Raw genomic sequence first — 16,825 nt, 5'->3', positions numbered from 1 at the left:
AACACTAGGACCAGCCTGCCTCTGGCGCCGCTGTGGGAAGGGTGCCTGAGGGCTCCCTGCGATTCAGGTCCGGCAACTCCTCTCTGCTTCTGAATGGTCTCTTTCTTTCCCTGCCCCTCAGTTTGTTGTCTAAGCTTGCCTTTGATGCTCAGGGCTCCCAGCTTGTCACAAATATACTCGTTTCACTTGTTTTTTCGGGTCTTTGTTGTAAAGAGGTCTCAACAGAAGCTCTATTCTGCCATCTTGGCTCCACCTCCCTTACTGCATGTTTTGATCAAAAATTCTATAGAAGAATACTGATCAAAAGGGGAAACTGCAGAATAGGATTCAAATTTTCAGGAAATTCAGGCTTTCTGGAGCAACTGATGCTAGATGAACCCCCATAGCTACCGCCCTGAGATCATCTTTAAACCTTAAAACAAAAATATCCCCTGAAGTCTTCTTTAAACCAAGTAATACTTTAACTCAACTAGTAAAGAATGTCTGCCCTGAGAATTAGACTCTTAAAATTTGTCTATATAGAATCAAATTGACAACAGCAACTTCTCAGAATAGATGGGAACCTTAGGGAGCGGTGAGTTTATGTTAATGGGGGAGGAATAATTGGGAAGAAGGGTGAGAATGATTGCACAACTTGAAGAATGCGGTCAATGTCACTTAATTGTATATGCAGAAACTGCTGAATTGGTGTATGTTCTACCACGTATTTTCTCAACAACAAAAAAGAAAATCCTATGTATGAAAATCCAGTTATTGAAAACCCTTCTACTCTGCACACATGGGGTCACCATGAGGAGTCCACTCCAGGGCAGCTGACTGGTTACTGTACTCAGTAAACTGAGACTGTCAAGCTTTCTATTTTTCATTTTAGGACTGAAAGTACTTTTAAGATTCTTTGAAATCGTTTTTATAAATTATCACCCATTTTGACCATCTAGTGATTGCACTACGAATCCCACATCATATATCGCCAGCTACTTTTCATAAAGCAAACAGAGAGGTTCCTTTTGGGTCGCGACAGTTGTGCAACTGTTATCATTTTCTTGCTCACTAACAAAGGCCTTTTAAACAGCAGTTCAGGGACGAAAGGGCTTTTTTTCTTTTTTAAACTCACCCCCACGATTACAATCCTTCTGCCAGGCTAGGGCGGGTCTAAGCCTTTTTCAGGCCCGGATCTTTGCAGGCTGTCTCCTCAGATGTTCTGTTCTCCCCTGGCGACTAGGGTAGCCGGCCAAGCTCCCAGGGGCGTGAGGGGCAGCCGCTGACGAGCTGGGCACTGACTGCAGTTAGGGGCTGGGGCAGGTCTACACGGCCGGCGCTGCGGGGGAGGGGTGCAGGCAGGTCTATGCGGCCGGTGCTGCAGGGGAGGGGCGCAAGCAGGTCTACACGGCCAGCGCTGCGGGGGAGGGGCGCTGCGGGGGAGGGGCGCAGGCAGGTCTACGCGGCCAAGGCTGCGGGGGAGGGGGGCAAGCAGGTCTACAGGGCCAGCGTCGCGGTGGAGGGGTGCAGACAGGTCTACGCGGCCGGCGCTGCGGGGGAGGGGCACAGGCAGGTCTACACGGCCAGCATCGCGGGGGAGGGGCGCAGGCAGGTCTACACGGCCGGCGCTGCGGGGGAGGGGCGCAAGCAGGTCTACACGGCCGGCGTTGCGGGGGAGGGGTGCAGGGAGGTCTACGCGGCCGGCGCTGCGTGGGAGGGGCGCAGGCAGGTCTACACGGCCAGCGTCGCCGCGGGGATCAGGTCTACAAGGCCAGCGCAGCCCTCCGCTTCTCCAGGCCCTGCGGGCTCGGCCCCGGCGAGCTGGAGGTGGGCTCGTCAGTCAGTCCGTAGGTCTGCGGTCCGTCGGTCCCGCCCCCGCTCGGCGATGACTCCGCCGCAGGCCGCCGGGGAGAGGCGGAGCCGCGGGGTAGCCGCCCCCAGCCTGCTCCGAGCCCCGCGCCGCCCGGCGGCAGAGCCCCGCCCCGCCCACACTGCCATCGCCCGCCCTGGCCTTCCTGCGATTGGGCCCCGCGGCCCGTCCCCCGCAGGGATTGGTCCGGCTGGACATCACTCTCGCTGCTCGGGCAGGCCGAGGGGAGGACCCCGGTGGAGGTGCCTGCGCCAGCAGTGGAGGGTACGGGTCGCGCCGCGGGCTCCCTTAGGGGCCTGTGCAGTTGCAATGTGTTTACGAGTCCGGCAGATTTGTTGGAAACGTAACGTCTTTGTGAGGGAGCTCTCTGTACAGCCCGAGTCTGCCCTTGAACAAGCGCCCGCAACAGAAGGGAAGGGGAGGCGTAGGGGTCAGGTGGCGCCCGGGGAGGGCGCTGGAAGGAGAGTGCTCAAAGCAAAGGACGTGGGTTTTGAGGTCGGGTAGCCGGGGCTTGGTATCTGTCGCTGCCTCTTGCTAGTGGTATGACGTTGGGCAAATTATTTAATTTCTGTGAACCTCCCATTTCTTTATCTGTCAGTCTTGGCAGGCTGTTATAATTGAACCTTCCGCAAGGTGTACACAGCACAGTCCCTGGGTAGAGGAGGAGGTGCCCATACCCTCCAGCCAGGCCCACCAGGCACGCACCTTTGGGTGTTTATTAGGCCTTGTAGTGAATGCACACCGTGCGGAAGCCTGGGGCGTCCCAGTAAGAAAGGATTAGAATTCACTATAGGATTTGGAATTGTGTTTGATGATTTTGGGGAGTCCCTGGGTGGTGGAAACGGTTAATGCACTTGGCTGCTAACTGAAAGGTTGGAGGATGGAGCCCACCCAGAGGCACCTCAGAAGAAAGGCCTGGTTATTTGCATCCAAAAAAATCAACCACTGAAAACCCTGTGGAGCGCAGTTCTATTCTGACACACACAGGATTGCCACGATTAGGATTTTCTAGGCTGCAGCCTTTACTAGGACCCCTGGTGGCGCAATGGCTAAGTGCTGGGCTGTTAACCAAAAGGTTGGTGGTTCGAACCCACAAGCCAGGAGAAAGATGTGGCAGTCTGCTCCTGTAAAAATGACAGCCTGGGAAACCCTATGAGGCAGTTCTACTCTGTCCTTATAGGGTCACTACGAGCCAGAATCTCTTCAACGGAGCTTCTAACCTTGCACTTGCCACTGCACAGCTTCTTCAAATAAGCATGTATGAGGCACTTACAGATTTTGAGTCTGAAAACAGTGGAACAGGAATGTTAGAAGGTGTACAAAGATGAATATGATATAGTTTCCTAGGAAGAGAGATTCCATTTCTGAAAAGCCAGTGCAACATGATATTTCTAGATGAGAGGCAAATCCAAAACGAGATGGGAAAATGGCTTAAATGGCAAATTTTATATGTATTTTACCACAATAAAAATAAAAATAAATTAATTTATTCAAAAGTGGAAAGGGGGAGGCAGAAGAGGATAGAGAGAGGGAGATGTGGCTAGGGAAAAATGGTCAGAGAACGGCAATGATGTTTCTGGCTTAAAGATGGAGGAGGGGGGCAAAAAAAAAAAAAAAAGTGAGAACAATAAGGAACAAACAGCCAACTCTGACCAGAAAGAGTTGGTCTGGATGGGGTGGCAGGACCTGTGACTACCCCACAAGGACAATATGAAGAATAAGTGAAGCAATCTATGCAAAACACTTTGCAAAAGTGTTTGTGAACATTGCAAAGCACTGCAGGGCCATAGATAGTAATCGTTATTAAAATAGCTACTTCTCTTTGAAGTCCTGGTGGTGCAGTGGTTAAGAGCTCAGCTGCTAACGAAAAGGTCAGCAGTTCGAATCCACCAGCCACTTCTTGGAAAACTCTATGGGGCAGTTGTACTCTGTCTGCTAGAGTCTCTGCGGATCAGAATTGACTCGATGGCAGTGAGGTGGGTAACCTATCTTTACGCCTGCTGCATTTACTTCTAAAGTTTTTGACTGGCTTAGACCCTCTTGTGAACTATCTTTCCTATCAGGAGTAAAAAGACCACATCAGGTGCTGGTCCCTATAAACTCCAGAAATTGTTGGTCACCTCAGCAGTACTGACATGAATTTTAAAAAAAGCAGAAAATAACAAATGCTGGAGAGAATGCAGGGAAATCAGAACTCTTATGCACTGCTGATGGGAATGGAAAATGGTACAACCATTTTGGAAAATGATAAGGCACTTCCTTAGAAAGCTAGAAATAGAAATACCATATGATCCAGCAATCCCAATCCTAGAAATATAGAGAAATAAAAGCCATCACACAAATAGACAAATGGGCACCCATGTTCATTGCAGCATTGTTCACAATAGCAAAAAGATGGAAACAACCTAGATGCCCATCAGCAGATGAATGGATAAACAAACTATGGTATATACACGCAATGGAGTACTATACAACGATAAAGAACAATGATGAAAATGTGAAGCATCTCACAACGTGGATGAATCTGGAAGGCATTATGCTGAGTGAAATAAGTCAATCACAAAAGGACAAATATTGTATGAGACCACTACTATAAAGACTCTTGAAAAGGTTTACCCACAAAAAGAAACAATCTTTGATGGTTAGGAGGGAGGGGAGGGGTGGAGATGGAAAAACACTAAATAGACAATAGAGAAATGGTAACTTTGATGAAGGGTAAGACAGTACACAATACTGGGGAAGCCATCACAACTTGTCCAAGGCAAGGTCATGGAAGCTCCATAGACACATCCAAACTCCCTGAGGGACCGAACTACTGGGCTGAGGGCTGTGGGAACAATGGTGTCAGGGAACATCCAGCTCAACTGGCATAACATACTTTATAAAGAAAATGTTCTAATTCTATTTTGGTGAATGGCATCTGGGGTCTTAAAAGCCTGTGAGTGGCCATCTAAAATACTCCACTGGTCTCGCGGCTTCGGGAGCAAGGGAGAATGAAGAAGACTAAAGACACAAGGGAAAGATTAGTCCAAAGGACTAATGGACCACAACTATCACAGCCTCCACCAGACTGAGTCCAGTACAACTAGATGGTGCTCAGCTGCCACCGCTGACTGCCCTGACAAGGATCACAGTGGAGGGCCCCAAACAGAGCTGGAAAAAGTGTAGAACAAAATTCTAACTCACAAAAAAAGACCAGACTTACTGGTCTTACAGGGACTGGAGAAACCCCAAGAGTATGGCCCCTAGACATCCTTTTAGCTCAGTAATGAAGTCAGTCCCAGAGTTCACCCTTTGGCCTGAGATTAGACAAGCCCATAAAGCAAAACAAGACTAAAGGAATACACCAGCCCAGGGACAAGGACTAGAAGGCAGGCGGGGACAGAAAGTTGGTAATAGGTAATCTGAGGTTGAGAAGGGAGAGCGTTGACATGTTGTGGGTTTGTTATGCAATGTCATAAAACAATGTTCACCATCTGTTTAGTGAGAAGCTAGTTCTGTAAACCTTCATCTAAAGTACAGTAATAAAAAATAAAAAAAGAAATTGTTGTTGGGTGCCGTGAAGTCCATTCTGACTCATAGTCACCCCATGTGACACAGTAGAATTACCCCATAGGGTTCCCTAGGCTGTAATCTTTACAGGAATAGATGGCCAGGTCTTTCCTCCTGAGGAGTTACTGGGTGGATTCAAACTGCTGATCTTTCGGTTAGCAGCTGAGTGCTTAACGATTTCACCACCTGGGCTCCTTAAAATCAAGATGTAATGCCCCAAATCTCAGTAAATAAAAAAGTAGCAAATAAACAGTAAATAAATAATTTGGAGCTCTTAAAGGCTCCCTCCTAGCAGTGATAAGCATCACTTCTGCTTACATTCGATTGGGCAAAAACAAGAAGATGGATGTAACACACAGAGTCATACTAAAAAGAACTGGTAGACGTTCAACCATTTCAGGAGGTAACATCTGATCAGGAGCTGCACTGAAGGCACTGGTGAAAAACCAAGCTCTGGGAATTGATGGAATATCAAGTGAGATGTTTCAACAAACAGATGCAGTGTTGGAAGTGCTCACTCGTCTATGCCAAGAAATTTGGAAGACAGCTATCTGGCCAACTGACTGGAAGAGATTCATATTTATGCCTATTCCCAAGAAAGGTGATCCAACCGAATGTGCAAATTGTCAAACAATATCATTAATATCACATGCAAGCAAAATTTTGCTGAAGATCATTCAAAAGCAGCTGCAGCAGTGTATCAACAGGGAGCTACCAGAAGTTCAAGGCAGGTTTAGAAGAGAACGTGGAACCAGGGATATCATTGCTGATGTCAGATGGATCCTGGCTGAAAGCAGAGAATACCAGAAAGATGTTTACCTGTGTTTTATTGACAATGCTAAGGCATTCAACTGTGTGGAGCATAACAAATTATGGATAACATTGTGGAGAGTGGGAATTCCAGAACACTTAATTGTGCTCATAAGGAATCTGTACATGGATCAAGGAGCAGTCATTCAAACAGAACAAGGGGATACTGCATGGTTTAAACTCAGGAAACGTGTGCATTAGGGTTGTATCCTTTCACCATACCTATTCAATCTGTATACTGAGCAAATAATCTGAGAAACTGGACTATATGAAGAAGAATGGGGCATCAGGTTTGAAGGAAGACTCATTAACAACCTGCGTTATGCAGATGACACAACCTTTCTTGCTGAAAGTGAACAGGATTTGAAGCACTTACTGATGAAGATCAAAGACCACAGCCTTCAGTTTGGATTACGTCTCAACATAAAGAAAACAAAAATCCTCACAACTGGACCAATAAGCAACATCATGATAAACGGAGAAAAGATTGAAGTTGTCAAGGATTTCATTTTACTTGGATCCGCAATCAAGACCTATGGAAGCAGCAGTCAAGAAATCGAAAGATGCATTGCACTGGGCAAACCAGCTGCAAGACATCTCTTTAAAGTGTTGAAAAGCAAAGATGTTACCTTGAGGACTAGGGTGTGCCTGACCCAAGTCATGGTATTTTCAGTTGCCTCATATGGATACGAAAGCTGGACAATGAATAAGGAAGACGGAAGAAGAATTGACGGCTTTGAATTGTGGTGTTGTGGAAGAATATCGAATACACCATGGACTGCCAAAAGAACGAACAAATCTGTTTTGGATGAAGTACAAGCAGAATGCTCCTTGGAAGAAAGGGCAGTGAGACTGCAGCTCACATACTTTGGACATGTCAGGAGGGATAAGTCCCTGGAGAAGGACATCATGCCTGGTCAAGTAGTGGGTCAGTGAAAAAGAGGAAGACCTTCAATGAGATGGATTGATACAGCAGCTGCAGCAATGGGCTCCAGCATAGCAACAATTGTGAGAATGGCGCAGGACGAGGCAGTGTTTTGTTCTGTTGTGCATGGGGTTGCTATGGCTTAGAGCCAACTGGACAGCACCTAACAACAACAACAACAACAAAGGATCCCTCCTAGCAATGGTAAGCATCACTTCTGCTAACATTAAAAAAAAAAAAAATTAGATTGGGCAAATACAAGTCAGAGGACCATGTGAATAAGTGCAATCCTATCATGGCTCCAAAGGAGGAGGAAATACAGTGAAACTTGTGAGAACCAGAACTTGACAGGACTGCCTTGTTTTTCCTGGTCTGGCAAGTTTTCCACCTTTGACGGGATGCAATCTTACCACTTTTCTGTTGCTCTCTATTGAAAATCCTACCTCATAAGCACTCAGTGAGTTTCCTTCTCTGACATCTGACAGGCTTACACAGGTTCCAGCTTTCACAGGTTTTGCTATGGTCAGGAAACAGCTCTAATGACTTCCACACCCCTAGGCCGTAATTTCTCATGAAAACCAATGGAAAGGAAAAGGCATCTAGAAGATGCTGTTCCTTATGGTACAGAAAGAATGAGTACCTAATATACTCCATGCTCCTCTGTCCCTACTCATCCACACCAATGAGAAGGGCGGCCCTCAGCTCCTTCTGACACTCACTTCTACAATGACAACATTCGGCGTGTAAGCCTTTTCTTTTTTTCCAAGTAGAATTGAATACTTGCCTATGTATTAAATTAAAAACCAAAAACCAAATCCGTTGCCATTGAGTCAATTCTGACTCATAGCAACTGTATAGGACAGAGTAGAACTGCCCCATAGGGTTTCCAAGGAGCAGCTGGTGGATTCGAACAGCCAACCTGTTGGTTAGTAGCCAAGCTCAACCACTGCGCCACCAGGGCTCCTCATGTATTAAATTACAGAAGCTTTTAACTGACTATCAGTTGGGATCTAGCAGTGACTGGGTACTGGGCATGAAGCACAAGAAGTTAACACGTCACAGCTCAATCACCAAATAAGTTTACCAATATTAACCCCTGAGGTCACTTTGTAGCTAAATAACAAATTGGCTCAAAAAATAAAGAATATCACCTATAAGTACTGTGCTCCTTAAAAAAATATCACCTATACTAGATCAAATGGTCAACAATGACTTTAAAACAAAGATGAGAATGTAAGTGGGCAGGGAAACTAGATGAATGGAAATGGAACAACCAGAATGGAAATAACGAGAAATGTTCATGCATTATGAAGAATGCAACAGAGTTCACTGAACAACTTGTGGAGAATTGTTGAATGGGAACCCAAACTGTTGTGTAAACCTTCACTGAAAACACAATACAATGTTATTTAAAAAAAAAATTCCACTTATTTGGTGTGAAAGGAGTAATGAATGATGTTAAAACCAAGTATAGAGAAACTATCACAGACCTGTAACTACCACTCATTGAGTACCTTCTACTACTGTTACTCAAGTCATCCTCCCCCAAAGGCTCTGAGAGAAGAAATTGAAAATAAAGGCGAGGAATGAATGGAAGAAGCAGCAAATCAACAGGCATAATCTCCCTTGCCATGTTGCTGAAACTTGGGTCAACACGTGTGTTCTTGTAGAGGTCTCCAAGAGGATTTTTTAATTTAATGTTTCCAGGTCAATGATCTAATATTTTTAATGTAAGCATATTCTAAATACATACAATCGAGCATAAGTATATCAGTATGTATAATACGAGAGATACATATATATATATATCATATTCTTTGTGTTGTGTGCTGTCAAGTCAATTTTGACTTACAGCGACCCCATGTGATAAAGTAAAATTGCCCCATAGGATTTTCTAGGCTGCAATCTTTACTAGGAGCCCTGGTGGCACAATGGTTAAGTGTTCGGCTGCTAACTGAAAGATCAGTGGTTTGAACCCACCAGCCACTCTGTAGAAGAAAGATGTGGCAGTCTACTTCCGTAAAGATTTACAGTCTTGGAAACCCTATGCGGCAGTTCTACTCTGCCCTATAGGGTCGCTATGAGTTGGAGTCTACTGAATGGCAATATTTTTTGTTTAATGGGTTCAATCTTTATGAGAGCAAACCTTCAGGCCTTTCTCCTGCAGAGCCTCTAGGTGGGTTCCAACCACTGACCTTTTGGTTGGCAGTTTAGTGCTTAACCACTGTGCCTCCAAAGCCCAGAAACCAAACCCATTGCTGTCGACTCGATTTTAACTCAGCAACTCTGTAGGACACAGTAGAACTGCCCCATATAGTTTCCAAAGAGTGCCTGGTGGATTCGAACCGCCAACCTTTTTGGTTAGCAACTGTAGCTCTTAACCACTATGTCACCAGGCCTCCTTACATATATTATATATGACATAATGTTTGTATTTCTACTTATGATCACATTGGCATGAGTAGAACTGCTTTAATAACCTCAGACTAATGAAACTAAGTACATAAATGATATGGTCAAGCCAAGTGAAGCCCAAATAACGTCATACCATATTGTTCAAAAGAAGTTTCCATAGTGTCCCCATAAAAACTGGTGGGAGAATGAGTCATCACCTGACACAGGAATAGACATACTGAACTCACCAGAACCTGTGCTGTGCTGGGTGGTGCCACATTCAAGAGGCAAAAGCCAAGATGGGGTATAGTAGCTACTAGAGTCTGTTGGTTTTAAGAAGAAAGTTGCTTTTTACTTCTGAAAAAAATCAGCAAAGTAGGATGTGATGAAAAGACCTGTCAAACCACTTACAGCTTTAGTAAGAGGGTATCAATACTTTGCTAATAAGAGTCCAAGACCATTCAGTTCCAAGCACAAATTGTTGAAAGGAAACATAATTCAATCATATGAGTGTGGTCAATAATAAGCTAAAACAGAACTGAATAGGTCTTATCTACCTGAGAAATTTATAACCTCATTTCAACCCTTGTCCTACTTGCCCTCTGTTACTTTGGACACTGTTGAACTTATTCTTTCTTGACATTTTCTCTCCTTTTGGATTCCATGAAACAACTCTGTCTTCTTCCTACTCTCAAAGCTCCTTCTCGGTTTTTCTGCAGGTGTACTTCTCAAATGGCAGTGCTCCTCAGCTCTGCCTCAACTTCCTTCTCCTCCCTCATTAATCTTATCTAAACTTGTGACTCAATCTCTCACCTCAACCTCACCCTCTTCTCTTGCTTTCGACACCCAGAGCTTCCACCATTGCAAACTTAAATTATCCAGAAGTAACATCATTATTGTCTTAGTTACCTAGGGTTGCCATAACAAAATATACCACAAGTGGGTGACTTCAAAGAACAGAAATTTATTTCCTCACAGTTCAGGGAGTTAGGAAACCAGGGAGCTATGGAAACCCTGGTGGCATAGTGGTTAAGTGCTACAGCTGCTAACCAAAAGGTCAGCAGTTTAAATCCACCAGGCGTTCTTTGGAAACTATGGTGCAGTTCTACCCTGTCCTGTAGGGTCAAGATGAGTTGGAATCGATTCAACAGCAACAGGGTTTCAGGGAGCTAGAAGCCCTAATTCAGAGCATCTGGCTCCAGGGGAAGGTCCTTCGTCTCTTTCAGCTTCTAGTAGCTACCGGCTACTATTTGGTGTTCCTGGGCTTGTAGGTGCATCTATCTCCATTGTGACACAGTGTCTGTTTTCCCTCTGTGTATGTCTGTGTCTATTCTGCCCTTTCCATATGACATAACTCAGAAGTGATTAGGTTTAGGATCCACCCTATTCTGGTATGATCCATTAACATAACAAAAGAAAACCCCCATTTCCAAGTAGGGTCATATGTACAGGTGCAGAGGTTAGGATTTCCACAGTTCTTCTTTGGGGACACAATTCAATTCACAACCATCACCTTGCTCATAAATCTGATGTTCTCCCTTAAACCCAGTCAGCAAACCACAGACCTGGGAATCAGCGTTAACTTTTTGGTTACCAAAGTCTGTCACTTTTACATGATAAATATAACTGATATATCCCTGTATCTGCTAGAAGGCAGGTGGGGCTCCTCTTGAACTGAGCAGCTCATTTTTAACTTGACCAAAGTCAGGGCTCTGTCCTACCACTGGCCCATGGGTAAATGGAATTTGAAGGTTGCTGGAGAGTGAGTGGGCAAATATGCCAGGGGACCAAGGAGTTCCCTGGTAAATCAGAAACCGTGACCAATTCCCTTTGAGGTTTCAAGTTATTACAACACTTCTGGTGGACTGGGATGGTCCTAAGGAAACTCAGTGGTCAGAAAAGTCCAATAAGTCCAGGAAGAAGTCTACCCTGATGGTGGTGGTGGTAGAAGGGGGGTAAAACAGAAGAACTAGATGGTGCCTAGCTACCCCTACCAACCGTTCTGATGGGGCTACAGTAGGCGGACCCTGATAGAGCAGGAGAAAAACACAGAACAGAACTCAAATTCTTAAAAAGTCCAGACTTACTGGACCAGCTGAGACTAGAGGACTCCCCGACACTATCGCCCTGATATACTCTTTAAGCCTTAAACCAAAATTATCCCTTGAGGTCACCTTTTAGTTAAATAACAGGTTGACTCATAAAATAAAGAATATTACCCATGAGTAATAAGGTCCTTTAAAGAATCATCTACAGGGACCAAACAGTCAACGATTACTCTAAAGCAAAGATGAGAAGTAAGGGAGCAGAGAAACTAGAGTACTGGACACGGTACAACCAGAATGGATTGAATGAGAATGATGACACACTGTCAAAAATGTACTCAATATCACTGAATAATTTGTGTAGAAGTTGTTAAATGGGAACCTAATTTGCTGCGTAAACTTTCACCTTAAACACAACAAAATACTGCTGTAAAAAAATAAACCAAACCAGGATGGGCTTGGTGAGCCAGGCTCAACACCAAGGCTTATCTTGTCCTGGGGTGGGGGGGGGTGGCAGGGGGTCAGTTAGAAACAGAGGAATGACGTTGCACACCCTCTGACCTTGGAACCCCTTGGAAGAAATAGCTGCTTACCTGTAAATGAAAATATCTGGCACTAGAGTTGTAACGGGGAACCCAGTCTCCCGTGATGTGGAGTGATCATTGCTGTATCTGTAATTCACCCCCAGGCTTCACCAATCTTCCCCTTGCTTCAGCAGCACGGTCTGCAGTGAGCAGACCTTCAACCTTTAGCCCTGAGATCTGCACTTCCTGCTTTCTGCACCCGCCTCACCAAAGCAGAAGTTGGAACTGAAAGCTGACCGACCAGACCTTTTGGTTTCTCTTCTGCGCAAGAACAGTAAACAGGACTCAATAAGCCCCTGGGGGCGGGGGTGGCGGGGTGGGGAGAGGATCTTACCGTCCAAGGAAGAGAGATCTCAGAGAATGAAGAACAGACTGCTCACAATCAGTAAGATGGAAGCTCAAATTTGATGGTTTTGTCTAGTAACTTAAATGAGGCTTTATTTTCTACCAGGCGAAATAGGATCTGACACTTGGAGGGTATTCAGCAATGTTTGAATTTGAATCTGAACCTTGCTTGATCAGACACACATACCCACCGTGTCTGAGAATTTATCGAGAAGAACCCGGCTACTGCTCTGAGTTGGTGTTTCTTCCTGTGATCCCCTCAGAGCAGCTATCACTTTTTTCTCTTAAGAGGAGTCAGTCCCAATTTTTAGGGATTGTGAGTGGGAGTAGGGGTGTGTTTAATCTCAGCAGAGTCAGTTAAATTTATGAGCCTCTGACTCCAAAATGTAGACGGCGTTTAGAGTATCCTCTTATCTTCAGCTCTCTACCCGAGACCCCTGTTGTCACTTACCTGGACCGCACCAATTTCTTTCTTGGACACTCCACCTCTACTTTTGCTCCACTTTGACACATTCTCCAAGGAACGCTGCTGGCACAATGGTTAAGTGCTCGGCTGCTAACCAAAATTTGGCAGTTTGAACCCACCCAGCGATCTGCTTCCATAAAAAAAAAAAAAAAAACCCAAAACGAAACCTGTTGCCGTGGAGTCAATGCAGACTCATAGAATACAGCCTAGAAAACCCTATGGGGTAGTGTGATTCTGTCACACGGGGTCAACTATGAGTTGAAATCAACTTGGATGCACCCAACAACAACCCATTATCCACTCAAGGACAAAGCATGATCTCCTCTACATGGATATAGGATTTCATTGTCCCCTTGCCTGAAACCCTTTAATGGCTTCTTTACTGAGTTCCAAATAAAACTCAGTCTCCTCACCATGGCCTGAGAGGCCTCAGGTGACCTGACCACTATGATCTGCCCTCAGCCAACAGAACTTTCTCCCAGCATCAGGACCACCACTCCGGAGTTGCACTGGGTTTCTTTCAATGTCTTGAACACAGCAAGCTCTTCCTCATCTCAGGGTCTTTGGCAATGCTGTGTTAACCTCCTGGAATGCTTTCTCCTCATCTCCAGCTTGCCTCAACTCTTCCCATGGGGAGCTCCTTCCCTTCCTTTAGGCTTTAGCTTGAATGAAACCTTAGAGAAGTCTTTTCTAACCATTCTCCCCAAGTAGGAAACGAGGTCCACTTCTGCTGCTCTCTAGCTCAACAGCTTCCTGTCTGATTTCTTTCACACTTCATATTATCATGTTGTTTTCTTTATTTGTATGTTCACATTTTGTGGCTCTATTCTCTGCGCTAGAATATAAGTTGCATGCAAGTAGGGACTATGGCTGACTTGCTTATGACTGTGTGCCCACATCTAGAATGGTGGCTACCGTGCAGTAAGTATTTGTCAGATGAGTTGAATAACATGGTTTTGTCCACTTCTCCCAAATTATGGAATTGTACAGTAAATCTAAGGAATCCTGGTGGCGCAAAGGTTAAGTGATCAGCAGCTAACTGGAAGGTCAGCGGTTTAAACCTGTCGGGCTGAGGGAGATAAGACCTGGAGATCTGCTCTCATAAAGATTAAAAAAAAAAATCAAACCCACCACCATAGAGTCGATCCCGACTCATAGCGACCCTATAGGACAGAGTAGAACTGCCCCATAGAGTTTCCAAGGAGCGCCTGGAGGATTTGAACTGCCGACCTCTTGGTAAGCAGCCGTAGCACTTAACCATTACGCCACCAGGGTTTCAAGATTATAGCCTAGGAAACCCTATGGGGCAGTTCTCCTCTGTCACACGAGGTCACTATGAGTCAGAATCAACTCCACGGCGCCTAACGAAACAACATACTAAATCTATACTTGGGAATCACGGAGAATAATCATCTGACATTTATATTTGTAAGAGGTTGAGTTTATGACTATATGCTCTGTCTTGCTGAATCACTTAAAAGAAATATACACCAGAATATTCAGCAAACTGTGATTACAAACAATATTCAAATATGATATGTAATAATGTCGGGAATGGGAACCCTTTATTTAAAAAATCAGTCTAGAACGTGCAACTCCCAAGCTAATTGTAATTCTACCTGAAATTTGATTCTTCATCAAGAGAGAAAAAGAAAATGTTTAGCTTCACTAAAAACCAAACGTGTGGCCATCAAGTCGATTTTGGCTCACAGCAACCCTATTTTTTTTTTTTTAACCCTATAGGACAGAGTAGAACTGCCCCACAGGGTTTCCAAGGAGTGGCTGGTGGGTTCCAACTGCTGACCTTTTGGTTAGCAGCCGAGCTCTTAACCACTGTGCCACCAGGCTGTTGCCGTCCAGTTGATTCTGACTTGTAGTGATCCTGTAGGGCAGAGCAGAACTGCCCCACGGGGGTTTCCAAGCAGGGCCACAGTGGTTAAGAATTGTGGTACCCAGAAATCCTTCAGGTAATTAGAACATAGTCCCACATATTCAGAACATAACTAAGCAGAACTCTCAATTAACCCCCACAGGGCTTCCTAGGCTGTAATCTCTATAGGAGCAGATGGCCAGGTCTTTTTCCCATGTAGTTACTGGGTGGGTTGGAACCACTGACCTTTCAGTTAGCAGCTGAACCCCATCTAGTGCTCCACTTCTCATCCAAGCCAGAGCCAGGTTTATCCTGGACTCCCCCTCTAATGCATTTCCTCCACAAAACTGTTCATTCAGACCTGTTTATTCTACTGTATTCTTTCAAAAAAAGACGTATTGAGGAATTTCCAATTCCAGTTCTGCCATGGAAAGAGCTTGGAAGCCATAACTCCTGTTTTTGTCGGTAGTTGCCATTGAGTTGATTCTGACTCATGGCAACCCCGTGTGTGCAGAGTAGAACTATTTCATAGGATTTTCAATGGCTGTGACCTTTCAGAAGCAAATTGCCAGGCCTTACTTCCAAGATGCCTCTGGTTGGATTTGAACAACCAAACTATTCGTTAGTAATCCAGTGCTTAACTGTTTGCCCGACCCAGAGACTAACTCCTGTTCTTAGAACAAGAAAAATCTGAGCAAACTGGAAATCAGTGACTTATTTTGGGCCTAGCAGAGAACTGAGTGCACAGGGCATACTACCACCCCAAAATCTGGAGAGCCAGGGAAATCCCCAGTCACAGCCAAGATCTTCTTACCTGGAGCAGAGGGTGCTAGAGCCATACACTGGTAAAAAGGGACACTTAAATGGTCATTTACATGAATTGAGGCAGATTGAGTGTGGACTAGCTTAAGAGAGAGAAAATCCTGGAGGCCTAGCCCTAGAGGTTCCCCACACTTTGGTGGATTTTACCTCTAGGAACCCCACCAGCTTTTTACCTTAAAAATCCCTTCCTGGCTCTGGCAGGGGCAGGGAAGAGTAATCTTTGTGAAGTATCCTGGAGTATTCTTGGTAACAAAAGGCCTAGCCTTCAGAGAAAAAAAAGAGACTCGCAGAGCCTTATGCCATCAGTCTCACCTGATGGAAGGAATGAAAACTAAGAAAGGCTCCTAGAGGTCACAGCCCAGGACCAACAACCAAAACCAAATCCGCTACCCTCCAGTCGATTCCTACTCATAGCGAACCTATAGGACTGAGTAGAATGGCCCCATAAGGTTTCCAAGGCTGCAATCTTTACAGAAGCAGATTGCCATGTCTTTTTCCCTCGAAGCTGCTGGTGGATTCCAGCCACTAACCTTTTGGTTAGCAGTTGAGTGCTTAACCGCTGCACCACCATGGCTCCTTATCAGCCGAGGACACATGCCCAGAAAAGACTGATATTTAATTATAAGATTATAGAATGCTTCCCGCTCCCCCACACCTTGACCTACATCATCAGGGGGGCTCCAATATAATAGCAGTGGATTACACCTGAAAAGAGGGTGATCTACTTTCGAAAAATCAGCCATTGCAAACCCTAAGGATTCCACTGTTCACAGGATCACCATGAGTCTTGGCTGATTCCAAGGCAGATAGCAACAACAACAGCAGCTGAGACAGTTTTGAGGCTTGGGTTCTATTTAAAGAGAAGACAAGAACAAGGATATTACAGGAGTTTGAAGCCTCTGGTGCAACAAAGATTAAACACAGCCCAACTCCTATCCAGACTGATATAAAACCTCACTAAACCCAAACCCACTGCAGTTGGGTCTGCTCGATTCTGACTCATAACAACCCGACAGGACAGAGTAGAAATGCCCCACTGGGTTTCCAAGGCTGTAACCTTTACGGAAGAAGGCTGCCACATCTTTCTGAGGAAAGGCAGGGAGTATCTGAAGTCAGAGAGCTCCAAATGGCAGCAGCCTCCTTGACGTTGTTGTTTGGAGCCT

The 16,825-nt window shown here is 45.2% G+C and overlaps 1 protein-coding gene across 2 annotated transcripts in view; it reads right to left on the bottom strand.

Annotated features, from left to right (window-relative positions):
- SLC46A3 (solute carrier family 46 member 3) overlaps positions 1 to 12,379 on the bottom strand; it is a 75,434-nt gene extending 63,055 nt beyond the window's left edge. Inside the window, exon 1 of one of the 2 annotated variants that reach the window (XM_023553155.2) lies at positions 12,169 to 12,379. The gene's annotated coding sequence lies outside the window, so the exon portion shown is untranslated. Of the gene's footprint in view, positions 1 to 1,114; positions 1,311 to 12,168 lie in introns of those variants that run through there. The other variant, XM_003413956.4, reaches the window with a different exon arrangement.
- Positions 12,380 to 16,825: the final 4,446 nt, after the last annotated feature.

This window comes from Loxodonta africana, chromosome 23, assembly GCF_030014295.1.
Source record: "Loxodonta africana isolate mLoxAfr1 chromosome 23, mLoxAfr1.hap2, whole genome shotgun sequence".
NCBI classification, from domain to species: Eukaryota; Metazoa; Chordata; class Mammalia; order Proboscidea; family Elephantidae; genus Loxodonta; species Loxodonta africana.
This window is presented reverse-complemented; position numbering and strand designations above follow the sequence as displayed.